Here is a 14,383-nt window from a genome sequence, read left to right on the forward strand (position 1 = left end):
GTGTATGGCTTTGCAACTAAAAGCACTGTGTGTGTGTGTGTAACTAACAATTTCAGTTAATTAGATTTCCCCCTCATTCTGGCTTCTTTCCCTTGCTCAAAATTCTTATGATTTTTTCCCCCTCCCTTCACCCTTCTTGGACATCATTTCTAGCCTTCTCTTGGATAAAAGGTCAGTGGTCTCCCCATTTTCTCACAGGTATCACTTATTCCAATTGACATTTACACTTGAGTAAACCTTAAACTTCTCTGACCTTTTTTAAAAGCTAGATTTTAAAGCGATATTTTTTCTGTTTTAAAACAGTACATTATTGTTGCTTTTCTTTGTTAAAGGCCACATCATTCTTTCTAGATTTTTTGGGATGCTTTGTGTGCTCATTTAGATTTTTTTCCCCTCTACAAAATGGGGGTCTGCTTCTTTTCTTCCTTTTCCCCTGCAGTATGGGATGCAGATATTTGTAGACACATGGGAACTACATAACAGTAAGTTGAAAAAATATTTAGCACACACCATTTTTAGTCATGTAAAATAAATAAGGGATAAGTCAGCTCTTAAATATTCCATTTAGTGTTGAAAATGAAAAACAACAGATGTAGGTATTTGAGTGGGATACTGCTAGATATAAGTCTGAAGTCTTGCCTACTTCACACATTCAATTCAATTTGAGAAGGATATGTTGAGCCCTTGCCTTGGCTAACTTTTGGTAATCCATAGGCAAAAGATGAATAAGGCATACAGTAATCCATAGGCAAAAGATGATTAAGACATACATTCAGAGTCCACATGCTAGGGTTGGTCCTAAGAACATTTTTAGTCAATCTGTCTGTAAATGATTCCAAATTCCTCTTTCTACTTGGAGATGATATTTCTTACTTGTCCGTTGCTCAGCTCCATCAAGTACTTCCTATAGCCCCTTGTCTTTCAGTGGCATCTTGGGTTGAGTATACTTCAAGGACTGTGCCACATGCTTTACTCACGTTATCTCAATGAACTCTTACAATGACTCTAAAAGATATCTGTAAGATGGGCATAATTAGAGTACTCAAGGAGACCAAGGTTTGGGGGCTTAGGACCTTACCTGGGGCCCCTCCACTCATGAGTGGTAGAGGTAAGCTCCCAACTGAGGTTTGTCTGAGTTCAGAACCCATGTGTTTACCTGTACACGATGCCAAGCATGCCCCCTCACATACACTGAGGGTCCTAGGCTGATACGGCAAATGATTAATATCTTGAAGTTTTCATAATAGGACAAACTCGTAGGTCCAGGGATTGATTTCAAGCTGTTGTGATAGTTTCATTGGGGAACTATTGGGAGTGGGGTGGTACTCATTATCACAATCTGTTGAAGCCACCCCTCTGGGGTCCTTGTGTCCATTAAAACTCTTTAGATACTATAAAGTATCTAAAGTATCTTTCCCCTAATGTTACTTGCTGTTATTTATGAGGTCTGTTGGTCCCCGAATATTCTCTATATTTTTAATATATCCAGAAATATTACCAACAAATCACTCAGAATAAAAACCAAGTTGAGCATCAGGCTATTACTGAGAGAAGAGGCTCCCCAGGAATGTTTAACCTCTATCCTTCTTTATATTTATGGTCCCTTTGCATGTTGTTTATTTTCTATCCTCTATACCTAAGAGAATCTGAGAGATCTTAGGTTCCTAAGCTGCTTAAATCTTTCACTGAGATGTCAGCAAAAGATTTTCATCCTCTCTTACCCACAGACATCTCATTCCTTCCTCTCTTCATTCCTCTATTTCAATGTCAATAGTCCATATCTTGGTAAGTTCTGGCTAATAAACCTTCACAGCTCCCTTTTTTGAAGTGCTCACTGGTGGACATGCTTGAACACTCCGATTGTGTCTTTGGTCTGCCACCTACTGTTTAGCTCAGGGGAAAGCACTGCAGAATTGTTTAGGGCAGAAAGTCATGCTGCCAGAGTGACCTTAGTCCAGGACCCAAAGGCTGAGGAAAACGCAGATCCCTCAGCACTTGCTAGAGTTTCTGTTTTCCTGTCTAGCTTGAGTGAAGCTTTAGAGTCCAGGCATTTAAGACCGAAACTCCTCTACAGAGTTACAGTCATTAGGACTGAAAGTGCAGAGAAGCCCTCTCTAAGGGCCATCTGTGGAAGGGGGATATCTCACCAAGTAGCCCTTCAGGCTTCTGACTCTGTCTGAGGCTTCAACATTGGGCTTGACAGAGCTGAACTCTTGTTGGACCAATCTTTGATGCCGGGCTAGTGGCAGGGTGCTTGTTGTGATTGGCCCAGAGGAAACTTTGAAACCACATCAGCCCCCACAGCAGGAGTCCCTTGGAGGACCAGAGGACTTAATCCCTTCAGAGAAGCCCCACTTGGCATGGGAGGTGCTTCCCTGTGGGTGCCCACCTCCCAAGGAGATGAAAACCCATGCAGACAGCTCAGCCCTTACTCTGGTATGTGCAGAGATGGGATACCAACCCATGCAGGGTCAATGCACAAAAGGCTCAGATTTCAATTCTTATGGTAATTTAAACCTTCAAATTTCTCTAAGAATTCTCCTATTAGACATTCACTTGATCTATTTAAAAAACCTTGGATATATTTTCATAGAAGACCTTTGAGAACTATGTCCTGAGTTAGAGTCTGTAGGTACCGTGCTATACAGTGTTGGGTAATATGTCACTAACAGGCCCTGGCTTGTGCTAAAAGCTAAGTTAGCTCGTGAGTTCAATGTTTAAAAGGATAGCTACCAAAGGAACAAATAATACAAAAAGTGAGGTTTATCTGGAGAGTTAGTGTGTTTAAAATCACTTTATCACACAACTGGTTAAAGTGAGAGAGAATGTCTTCATCATGTTACCTTCATTAAAACAAACCATGAGAGAGGAAAAGTATTGCTGGCATCAGTTTCATGACATGCTAATCCAACTTAATGAGCAAACTGCATTTCTAATAGTAACGATTATTTGCCTTTGCGGAAGAAAGGTTATTGAATATTTTTCAGCTCTTTGGGGAATCACTTATAAAATGAAATATTTTACCTGTTAGATAAACCATAAATCTTATTGACCTTCTTGCAGTTGGAAGCATTTAAAGGTACATCACTCCCACGTTCTTGGGACTAACATTTGAGAAAAGTCACCTATCAGTTATGAAGTAACTTCTAGACACCTGGCTTCACCACCAGACAGAGAGAAGTAATGTGTCTACTTCTGGTGAATGGTGACAGATTGTTTTTTAAGGAGACATGGAATTTAAAGTGATTGTCCTTATAAGTCCTTCTAGATGTGACTTACTGGACAGTTTACAAAAGTGATTCAGGCACCAATATGTTTGTACATTTTCCAAATGTGAGTATGAAAAGCAGATACTTTGAGAATTGACATCTGTCACCAATTTTAACTTCTTCAATTAGAGAAAGAACGTAAATGGAAATCCATTTGTGAGCTTATCAAGGACAGGGATCTATAGCTTATCTTTTTGTATCCTTAGCAGCTAACATTCCCTCAGTAATCCATAGGCAAAAGATAGTTGAGAACTATTTTATCCAACAGGTATTGACTGACCACCTACTACGTTCCAGGCACTGTTCTAGGTGCTGAGAATATAGCAGTGAACAAAACAGAAAATCTCTGCTTGCTCGGAGCTAATGTTCTCAAGGGAAGATAAGGCTGAAAAATAAGAATATAATATACTTGATATGAAGAAAAAGAAAGGAGAATAAGGGGAGAGAGAGTGAAGGGAGGGGTGTATGTGCATGTGTACTGTTTTCTGTAGGTGGCTTCTCTGTTATGGTGCCATTTGAACAGTGACTGAAGGAAGTGAGGAGAGCAGCCATGTGATCATCTGGTAGAGAGTTCCAGCCAGAGGCCCGAAAGTAGAAATGTGCTTGGTATGCTTAAATGACAGCAGTGCGGTGAGAGGAGCTGGACCGGAGTGAGGAAGGGCCAGAGTGGTAGGACAGGGCTTTAGAGGTAGTGTCGGAAGAGGACAGGTCACCGAGGGTGGAGTAGGTCAAGGCTGGGACTGTGGACTGTATTCTGAGTGTGATGGCAGTGTTGGGGGTGGACATTGGAACTGGGGAATGATGCAGGCTTATTTATGTTTCAGAAGTATCTGGCTGCTGTATGCAGGGCAAGAATGGAAACGGAAAACTGTTGGGTGGCTCTTGCTGTACTTCTGCTGAGATGATGGCAGCTGGCTAGTGGTGGTGGTGACCCCCTGTTAGCAAAGAGCCTAACATACAAGAGGTGCTCAATAAATGTTTATAGTTTTTATTCACCAGGATCTCCCTCCCTCCTTCTAATATCTTTAAAAATTTGCCTTGTCAAGAAAGATGCGTTTACTTCCACTCGTACATTTTTTTAAAAGCATTTTTGGGGGCGGGAGGCACAGAAAAGAGAATGTCTTCTTAGAGGCTGCCATGGTTAAAACAAGAATGATATCTTAAAGGGATTTTTTAAAAATTAAAAAACTATACTCCTTTATATTCTTCTAATAGATCCATTGTATCTGCTCTTTGCAAGAGACAGTCTATGCTCTCTTCTCTACTTTTTTTTTTCTTAAATAAAAAAGTTTTAAAACTGATGCATTACACTTTTTGTCCTGGTCAAAGCTTTGCAGCAAACGATCTTTCCTGTTACACTGGTCCTTCTCCATCTGCAAAGGCCGACCCGTTCCCGCCTCTGCTTCCCACGGAGTATGAGCCAAGATGGTTTTCACCAAAGATACATTTTCTCTTCTATCGCATCTCTGATCATGGCCATTAATAATGTCAGCTCGACTCCGGAAACAGTCTGGAAAGTTAATCAGTTGATTTGCTTTCTTCCTCATTTTGTGATTGTCTGGCTACAGTAAAGGTAAAATGTCTGGAAAGTCACAGAGGTCTTTTTAACAGGGCAGTCGACAATTTAGAAGTATGAGTAAGGCAGGGAGGGAGAAGACCAGTATGGGGAGACTAAAGGAAAGAGTTTTGGACACTGACTGCATGGAGAGGAAGTCTAACACGGCTTTGCACCCTGGAGAGTATAGATCAGAGGGCCAATCGTTTCTAATGTGAAACAAAAAGGCTTTCTTCAGGAAGAAGCATGAAAATGTGCACCTGTGCCTCAGATTTCTTTTTCTGCTAAAACGGACGTTATCTTGTGAATAGGAACAAATGGCTGGAAACTCCAAGTTGGTGATGTAGTGATACTTTGAAACATCAAGCAGCATCTTTTATAAAAAGTAAATGAAAGGGTAAAAATATTAACACTCTATAAAAAAGCCATAGCACCTGCCTGAAGCAGGTGTGCTGAATGCTTTAATATTTATTTATTTATTTATTTATTTATTTATTTATTTATTTATTTATTTTTAGTCTCAAGCACTGTAACTGAGAAAATTGACTTTCACATTAGGCAAAAGAGCAGTTGAGAATTCTAATAATGCTCTAACAATATCTATTCACCTTTTGTCATAAAGTACATTAAAATAATGAGAACATTGGTGGAACTCTTGGGTAGCTCCTAAAATTTTTGAAGATACCAAGAATTTGATAATGGGCATTTTAACCAAGCAGATAATCCCCTAAACATAAATAGCCTCTCAAATTATTTAAGGGCAGTAGCCATGTAAATGATATGAAATGAGAGGTTTAATAACAATAATAAACATTTTAATAATATGATAATAGATGTGATCAACATCTTTTAAGTGATTATTCTGTGACACGTACTGCGTGTGTGCACGTGTGTGCACGAATGCACATATATTCTGCGTGTGTATAAGCATGCACAAAAACATTTAAAATTTTTTATTTAGATATAATTACATATAATATTTACTTACTGCAAATGTACAATTCAATAATTTTAGTAAATTGATAGAGTTGTGCAACCATCATCACAAGCTAGTTTTAGAACATTTTCGTCACCCCAAGGTATTCTCTGGGACCTGATTGCAGTCAACCTCACTCCCACTCCCAGCCCCAGGCTGCTTTACACACTGTCTCTATGTATTTGTCTTTTCTGGACACTGCATGGAAGCGGAATCATACAGCATGTTGTCTTTTGAGTCTGGCTTCTTTTACTTAGCACAATATTTTGGAGATTCATTCAGGTAGGATCAGACATCAGTAGTTTATTCATGTTTATTGCCAAATAGTGTTCTATGTTATGGATGTACAGCATTTAGTTTGCCCATTCACCAATTGATGGGAACTTGAATTGTTTTCAGTTCTGGATTATTATGAATAATGCTGCTATGACTATTTATGTACGTCTCTTTGTACACACATAAAATTTTAATTGTCCCAATTAGCCTATGCTTTAGAAGCATTATAATTTCTTTTTCTCCAGATAATGAAACTAAGGCTCAAAAAATTATGAAACTTGACCAAGGTGATAAATGCAACAGGGGTAATATTTTGAAAAACTGTTGAATGCACTTTCTTCTTTGGCGTTTCCATATACTTTACTGACTCCCCAATTAGCCCTGAGTCATTTATCTACTTCAGTGAGAGGTGAGGGAATTAGGAGCATTAAAGCAGAACTAAAAAGATAGAAGAATAAGTTAATCAGCTTCTGACATTTGGTATAAGATTTAGGGGCAAGATAGTAAGATTAAAAGCCAGGTTTTAGAAGGAGGGAGTATAGGGCAAGGAAAGGGAGGAGGATAGGACATTAATTTATTTTTTATTATTTTTAGCCTATTGAGAGGAACACTTGGCAGATTTGAGTGGTGAAGAAACCTCTTCTGCTTGTTGGCCTGGCCGTTTGGCTTCCTGCCCTGGTTGAGGAGGAAGAGTTTGATGGAAAAGGTAGGATCCTGCTTCTCTGGCCAGGGCTGTTGTGGGAAGTGATAAGAGAGGCAGGGCTGGCTGGGCACGTGGGCCCCGATCTTCCCACTGTGGACTTTGTGCCAGAGCAGGTGAGGCTGGTGGGGTTAGTTGAGGGGATGACAAGGTCAGGGGCTTTGGACTCAAAGCACATTTGGGGCTCTAGGCAGAGGTTGCCTCCAGTCTATCCTGCTCCAAACAGAGGGACAGCCGCATCCCAGGAAACCTGGCAGCTCAGCGTGCTTGGGCGGAGAGAAGGCCAATGTCCGGCTTTGCTAAGTTGCCCACAGGGGCCTCGTGGCGTGGAGGGTCCCCTCGGCTTTCCTCTGTGCCCTGAGGGTGGACCCGGTGCAGGTGGTCTGGGAGACATTAGCACTGCATTATGGAGAATGTGGATGGACTGCCTGCTTCTGGGCTTTGGATGGAGGGTGTGACTAAGACTCAGCGGTGTAGCTGGGGCAAGATCAGACCTAGAACCTTTCTAGGCCATCATCGAAAGAGAAAGATCTGGCTGCGGGGTGTCAGGCACGGAGTAGCAGAATATTCAAGGGACAGAACCAGTAACAACTATGAGGTCCCAGCGGGCTGGCTCATACCCAAAGGCTGGCTTGAGACCAGGGGTATCTTGCCCCACAGCTGGGACTAGAGTGAGGCCAGTAAGATGCCTAGGTCACAACCTTTAAGGAGGCACTTGTTCTTCCACCTCAAGGTTATATAAACCCAGCTCTCATATTCCCAGTCAACGTAGTAGGGAGCGCAAGGGAGGGGGTGGAGTCTCTCTGACAGAATATTTATATTTAAAGCGAGAGAGCTTTATCTAAGGCATTTTAAATTACTGTGTCAGTCTAGGTCTGCTGGAGTAGACTTTATCTAGGTTTTGTCGTTTGTTTACTTGCTTGTTTTCCACTACCAAGGGCATGAGGGGTTATTTGAAAGAACAGGTCTGTTAGGGAGATGGATAAAGAAACACCATTTCCTTGGCACATGGGAGAGCAATGTGAGTGGATTCGTGACCTGTTTACATATCACCATACAAATAATAATAGTGATAATAACTAAGAAGTCCCGAGAGCTGACTGTGTGCCAGGCACTGTTCTAGGTACTTTATGTGTATTAAATATACGGTGCTTCTTCACAAGACCCTGTGTGGCATTGTGTGCTTTCCTCATTTTACAGAGGAGGAAACTGAGACACAGAGAGACACAGTAACTTCCCCGAGGTCACAAAGAGCATGAATGGTGGTGAGCCAGGTTCTCGGTGTGGAGGACCGTGCTAGGAACCGCTTCAGCATGAAGACAGTTAACTAAGATGATATCATCTTACATGGTATAGCACTTCTCACTTTTCCAAGAACTTTCACTGTGTGATCTTATTTTATCCTTGTGAAAAGCTTAGTGGTCAAATGGGACAGGAAGCAAAATTGCCAGTTTACATATGAGGGAATCATGATGCCAGTAGCAGATAAGGAATGACATAGGGCCTTGAAAATGCCAGGCCGGCTCTGACGAGAGCTTAAGTGTGTGGAGGATCGTAGGGAGGCATCATGGAGTACATTAAATGTCCTGTCAGGAAGTTCGGCTGGGAAAGTTAAATGCAGATAAATTAGAGACAAAAAAGAAAAGATATGGATGACATACTTGAAGTTGACAATGTGTTTAATAATTATATCTTAGGATTCTGTCTGGATCTTAAAAAAGAGAAAATAAAAAGCTGCTGAATGTGTCAGCCTTCTGTTAAGTCCCATAACCATATTCTTCTTACTATCAATTCTCATTAAAGGTTGGTTGAACATAAATAAAATGCCAGTTTTGCTAATTACTAAAGATATTTAAGGAATAATCTCCATCTTACAATGTTAGATGAAGCAAATAAATAGCAGCCAAGCTTGGTTCATGACCAAAGCAAACCTGAGGCAATCAATCACAAAACTCATTTATTTCACAGCATGAGATAAAGAAATGTTTTCTAAAATGTGGCATGTGAGATAGTTTTAGGTAATATCCAAAATGAATATTTTTATTTTAATATTTTTATTAGAAGGATATTGGTTTCCTATTTATGGGAATGATATACTTAAATTTAAGTTTAAAAGTCAAGTTGTTTTAAAGAACATAATAAATAATAGCACAAGTGGTATACAAATATGGGAACATCATAAAGATGGCACACAAATGACTGAAGTTCAGGGGACACTTTATTAATGCAACAAAGACCAACTGGTTATATAATAACTCAAAAGTGAAGGTAAAATATTTTACTCCCAACGTACGCTCAACTTTTATTCAGGGTTTACTATGTATCATAAACCATGCCAAATATTTTACTTCTATTAGCTCATTTTATCTTACAACAGTTGTAAGATAAATAGCAGAACTTTGATTTTCCTTGGAGGGGGCAGTGACTCCCAACTGAAAGATTATGTTCCCAAGTTTCTTTGCAACCAAGAAGACATGTGACTTTTCAGACAAATGAGCTATAAAGGATGAGCTTAGAAGTTGTGCGGAACTTTTAAGACTGGCTGCTTAAATGGAGCTAACGTATATGGAAGAAGTGCCCATTTGTCCTTCCCTTTTCCTCCTTTCTGCTCCCTGGAATGCCTTTGTGATGGCTGGTACTCCAGTAGCCATCTTGGAACATGAAGTAAGTTTGAGGATAGAAGCCAAATGCTAGAATGATGGACTAGAAAGAGAGAAGCAGCAAGAAGCTCTGATGACCATGGAGCTGTATCTTCTCTTGGCTGTCTACCTCAGATTTCTTTTACCTGAGCTAGAGGTAAACTTTTATCTTTAAAACTTCCATTATTTGAGGTTTTTGGTTACAACAGCCAAATCATACTAACTGATAGAAGATGACACATCAATTTGGAATGCTTTTGAATATAGGTAACTGTAAAAAAACTTATGGAAGCTTAAACATAGGGGTTTATTTTTGTTACATAAAACAGTAAAGAAGTAGGTGGCTGTCTAGGTTCTCTTCTGTTCTTCCACCTTTAGCTTACTGGCTTCTGTCCTCATGCTTGACATCTCATGGCTGCATGACTGCTATTGCTCCAGCCATTATGTCCACATAGCAGGCAAGAAGGAGATGGAAGAGTCAAAGTTCTGTTCCTCATAGGTGTTGTCTTTTTATTTGTCAAGGGAATTTCTCCCTAGCAGAATTCTCCCAACATCCCATTATTCAGCCCTGCATCTCCTAGATCTTTCTGAAATCAAGGGATCTCTGTTAACTACTGCAATATATATTGGCTTCTCTTATTAGGGAAGAAGGAAGTGGGGAGAGGCTGTGGTGAGGACATGGACAGTGAGAAAACCAAGGCTTAGAGATGAGGTGACATGGGAATATTACATAGCCAGCAGGTAGAGGAAGAACTAGGTTTTGAATAAAGCTCGAACCCTCAAACCGGGGGTCTTACCTACTTTGATGAACTGCTCTCAGAAAGACCTTAAACATCTAGCTTACTCTCCTTCAAATTTTACTTTTAGACTCTGTTAGGGATTTTATACAGGAAATACTAAATTAAGTGGCAGATAGAACTAGAGAAACCTGAAAGATTCCTTTTTAAATTAGGCTTTAGAGCTGCTCTGTCTAGTAGAATTTTTGAAATAATGAAACTGTTCTACGTTAAGCTAATATGATAGCCACTAGCCTCAGCTATTGAAGACCTGAAATATGGCATTTATAGAGCAATATAACAGTGAAAAAGGAAATGAATTTTTAATTTTATTTAATTTCAATTACAACAGCCACGTATAGCTAGTCGCTATGGTATAGAACAGCACAATTGTAGAACTTCAAAATATTAGTTCCTAGAATATCCCTCAATGCTAAGAATCAACAAAATTCTACCCCTCAAATAGATCTTTTTTTTTTTTTTTAGATTTCAAGATCACCCAGAACAACTTCCAGTCCTGCAAGCTCCATTTATAATAAGTGCCCTATACAAGTGTTCAATTTTTAAATTTTTTATGCCATATTTTTACTGTACTTTTTCTGTATATAATAATACTGCCTACTATAGCCTATTGCTCCTGGGCTACAAACCTGTACAGTACTGAATACTGTAGGCAACTGTAACACAATGGTATTTGTATATCTAAACATATCTAAACATAAAAAGAGGAGAGAGAAAGAGACTGCCCAAGAGGAGATCCTTCTCTTTTTCCAACTAGATCTTTTTTGTTTTTAAAAATTAATGGCCCACTGTTGCTTTGCGTGAAGTGGTGGTAAAAGCCAGCACAAGTAATTATTTTATCTAAAAAGTTCAGTGTGGACATAATCGTGTTATAAATATTGGTGTAAAGGATTGGCCTATGAGAAGTACTGATTTATGGAGCTCCAAGTTTCCTTTACAGCAAGTCAGCTTGCTTTTCTGAAGTTCCAGGAGGACAGTTCTCTGGCCCAACCTAGGAAGAAAGCACTGGTAAGCAGAGCTGGCCCGCAGTGGCATGGGTTAGCAGGCAGAAGTAGTGAGCCTCCCGTTAGTGCTGATGCAGGGCTGGTCTACTACTTTAGCTACAAAACCCTGTGATCACTTTTTCCCAAGTCAGTAATCAGTTCAGATCTTTAGTTTCCAGGACACAGTTAATTTAAATACTTTGCCCTAATATTGTGTCCAAAGAGATGAGAATATTTTAAGATGTGTCATGTGTCATGGATCTGATTTGGAAGTTTCAGGGAAAGACACTAGTTCCCATCAGCTTTTCATCTCCCATAATACCAGGAACTGCTCCATTTCTGCGTGAATACATCACTTAGAGCAAAGGACAATACATGAATGCAAATTGAACTCTTAACAGGAATAGGTGCTCAGGTGCTAATTTGCAAACACAGTCAACTTTTTGTTTTTGAAGGGCTCCTGATATGTGTATGTTGACACCCAGTATTATCATTTTAGCAGAAACCTTTATTTGATATGTAAGATCTTAGACAACAAACAATGGGGTATGAGAGTTATTAATGGTGTTTGCGCTTTAAAATAATAATGTAAATCAACCATATAGGTACTAATGTCAATCAACCATATAGGTACTAATGTCAATCTGATTAACATCAGACTTCTGATCAGAAACCATAGAACATCCTTAAAGTTCTGAAAGAAAGTGACTGTCAACCCAGAGTCAAATATTCATCAAAAATACCCTTTGAGAGTAATAATAACAATAATAAAGGTTATTTAGAAAATCCAAAAACTAAAGTTGAAAACTTTCTTTGCCCTCTCCCTTAAGATTAAGATACAGTTGGCCATCTGTAGCTATGCATCTTGTTGTTGCTAGTAAATACAGCCACAGGAGCTTATTTTATGTGAAAAGCCTCCATCTGCTAGATGTAATCTTTACGTACCTGTGGAAAAATGAATAAAATAAGAAGGGTCCGCTCGCTTCTGACCTTGAGTCTCAGACAGATTATGCACCTAATATAGTTTCCTTTTCTCTTTGACAGATGTTGATTCCAAAATGATAGCACTGTAGGCTTTTGACAGTTTTATCCTTTTACCTAAAAGGGGGCAAATTGGGCTTCACAATATTTCCGGTTGGCATATATTTGACTGCTATGCAGGGAGTGATCTTTCCTTTAATGAGCAATACTCTATGTCCCTTCACAGCATCTTTTCTAGTTGTAAAAATGCTGAAGCCTCCTTTGTCTCTCTGGTCTTTTTGCCAAGCATAAATGAGAAACTATTGTAAGTGAAAGTGGTCTGAGAAAATCCTCACGTGTGTCATGGACCTATTTGTCCACTGGAGGGTAAACAGCATGAGTCGCTGTGAATGCGCTGACTCATTTGTTCCCATCTTTTCAGATCCAGCCCCAAAAGGCTTCCTAATCCTCTTCCTGCCTTCTGTTCACCACCATCACCAAGACATTATTCTCCTGGGACTGTTCGTTTCCCAGCGGTTGTGTGTAATAGGAGCGCTATTTAAGCAGAATTCACCATCGCCCAGGCTTCCTTTGGTTCAGGTACGTCGCTCCCACTTATACTCAGCTCTGTAGAAAGTTGGAGCCGAAAGAGGAGCCTTAGAGGTTATGGTCATTTTGTAAGTAGAAAAAACAGAAACAAAAAAACAAAGAAACAGAACATCTCCAACAGAAAAGGGGATTGACAGCTCAAGGCAAAACTAGAACTGGGCACGGGCTCTTGTTTTCTCTGACATGTGGACTGTGAGAAACACCCAGAGAAGCAACATGAGTCTTAATGTTTGTATGGAAAATTAGGATGACTGACTCTAAACATGAACTTCCTTGGTGTTGACCTCGGGCAAAGTAGAATGCATGCATGAGAGGGCTTGTTAAATTTAAGAGTGAAAAACTGAGGGGGATTTAGGTATTATTTCAAGATAATTTATTGTAGAAGCATAGCCCTACTCTATTTTTCAATGTAATCACTTCCTAACTCCACACATTTATTTTGTGATGGACAAGTTTTCTGTTATTATGAAGGAAAAACAATATATAGAAAAATATAGCTTTTAGATGGGGAAAAAAAGAGAAGAGGAGAAATAATTGAGCCACCACATGCTTGAAGAAAGACTTCTGACTGTGTCAAAAACTGGCATGTGATCCTGGGCAAGTTGCTTCATCCTGCTATGCCTCAGTTTCTCCATTTTTAAAAGAAGTGCTTGTTCTAGATCTGAAATTGTGGCCCTGGACCAGCATTATTATTATCACCTGTGAAGCGCGTGCAAGACTGAGAACAGCTGTGAATAATTTCATTATCAAGGCTCCCGTCTCAGAGGCCAGAGCTAACACTGCAGGAAAACCGTGATACTAAGATCTCCCTGCTCTCTGAGGTCACTTCCAGAAGGTAAGTCTGTGATTCTAAGGTTCCACCTGATTTCGTACACTGTTCCGTGCATTTCTGGGTCGATTGGACACTTTCTGCCTGTAGAAATCAAATGTCGGTTTACCTTTCAAATGTGAGGGTTCCATGTAAAAAACCCGCCAGCAGTAGTACCAATGAGGAACTCTAGTTTTGGATCTAGAAAAGCAAGTATTTGCAGTCACGAGTATTCAGTGAGTGAGTATCATTGCTGGAAAATGAATGTTCATGATGGCTGTAAACTCTTTCTTGTGGTCTTGCGTTTTTCCAGTCTTACCACAGTGGAGATAATATCACCAAATGTTCTGAGCGGGGGCTCTGGCTTCCTGCTGCCTGCTTTCTACTTGAGCTCTGTCACTGCCAACCTTGGGTACCTAACTTTCTGTTTTAATTTCAGTTTCTCCATCTGTAAATGGGGAAACACAGAGTATCTACTTCATAGAGTTGTTGTGCGGAATCAAAAATTACAGTTCATGGAAACGTGCTCAGCGCGGCTGGCACGTATTAAGCACTTAACAAGCATCATTATTCCACTTCTCAATATGCTGCAGCTTTCGAACGAGGGGGTGATGTTTCCTGTAGCAGATAACATGCAAATGATACGCAAATGTGAAGGAAAATGTAAAATTCTTGGGGAATTATTTTATAGTTGGGAAGTCTCTTATATGTGCAACAATGGTCCAGTCGATGATCTCGAAGGAGTGAGGAGTCATATATCATGGCAATCTCAAAAAGAAGGAGAACGGACCAGCACAGCTAATCCTTTCTG

The 14,383-nt window shown here is 39.9% G+C and overlaps 1 protein-coding gene across 10 annotated transcripts in view; it reads left to right on the top strand.

Moving 5' to 3' along the window:
- SGCD (sarcoglycan delta) overlaps positions 1–14,383 on the top strand; it is a 1,323,040-nt gene that overhangs the window by 127,313 nt on the left and 1,181,344 nt on the right. For 8 of the 10 annotated variants that reach the window (XM_039836682.1, XM_039836683.1, XM_039836688.1 and 5 more), the window contains 3 exons: positions 6,671–6,782; positions 12,598–12,755; positions 13,424–13,599. The gene's annotated coding sequence lies outside the window, so the exon portion shown is untranslated. Of the gene's footprint in view, positions 1–3,714; positions 4,234–6,670; positions 6,783–10,945; positions 11,221–12,597; positions 12,756–13,423; positions 13,600–14,383 lie in introns of those variants that run through there. The other 2 variants (XM_039836685.1, XM_039836680.1) reach the window with 2 other exon arrangements.

The sequence above is a fragment of the Pteropus medius genome, unplaced genomic scaffold (assembly GCF_902729225.1).
Source record: "Pteropus medius unplaced genomic scaffold, Ma_sr-lr_union100, whole genome shotgun sequence".
Classification (NCBI taxonomy): domain Eukaryota; kingdom Metazoa; phylum Chordata; class Mammalia; order Chiroptera; family Pteropodidae; genus Pteropus; species Pteropus medius.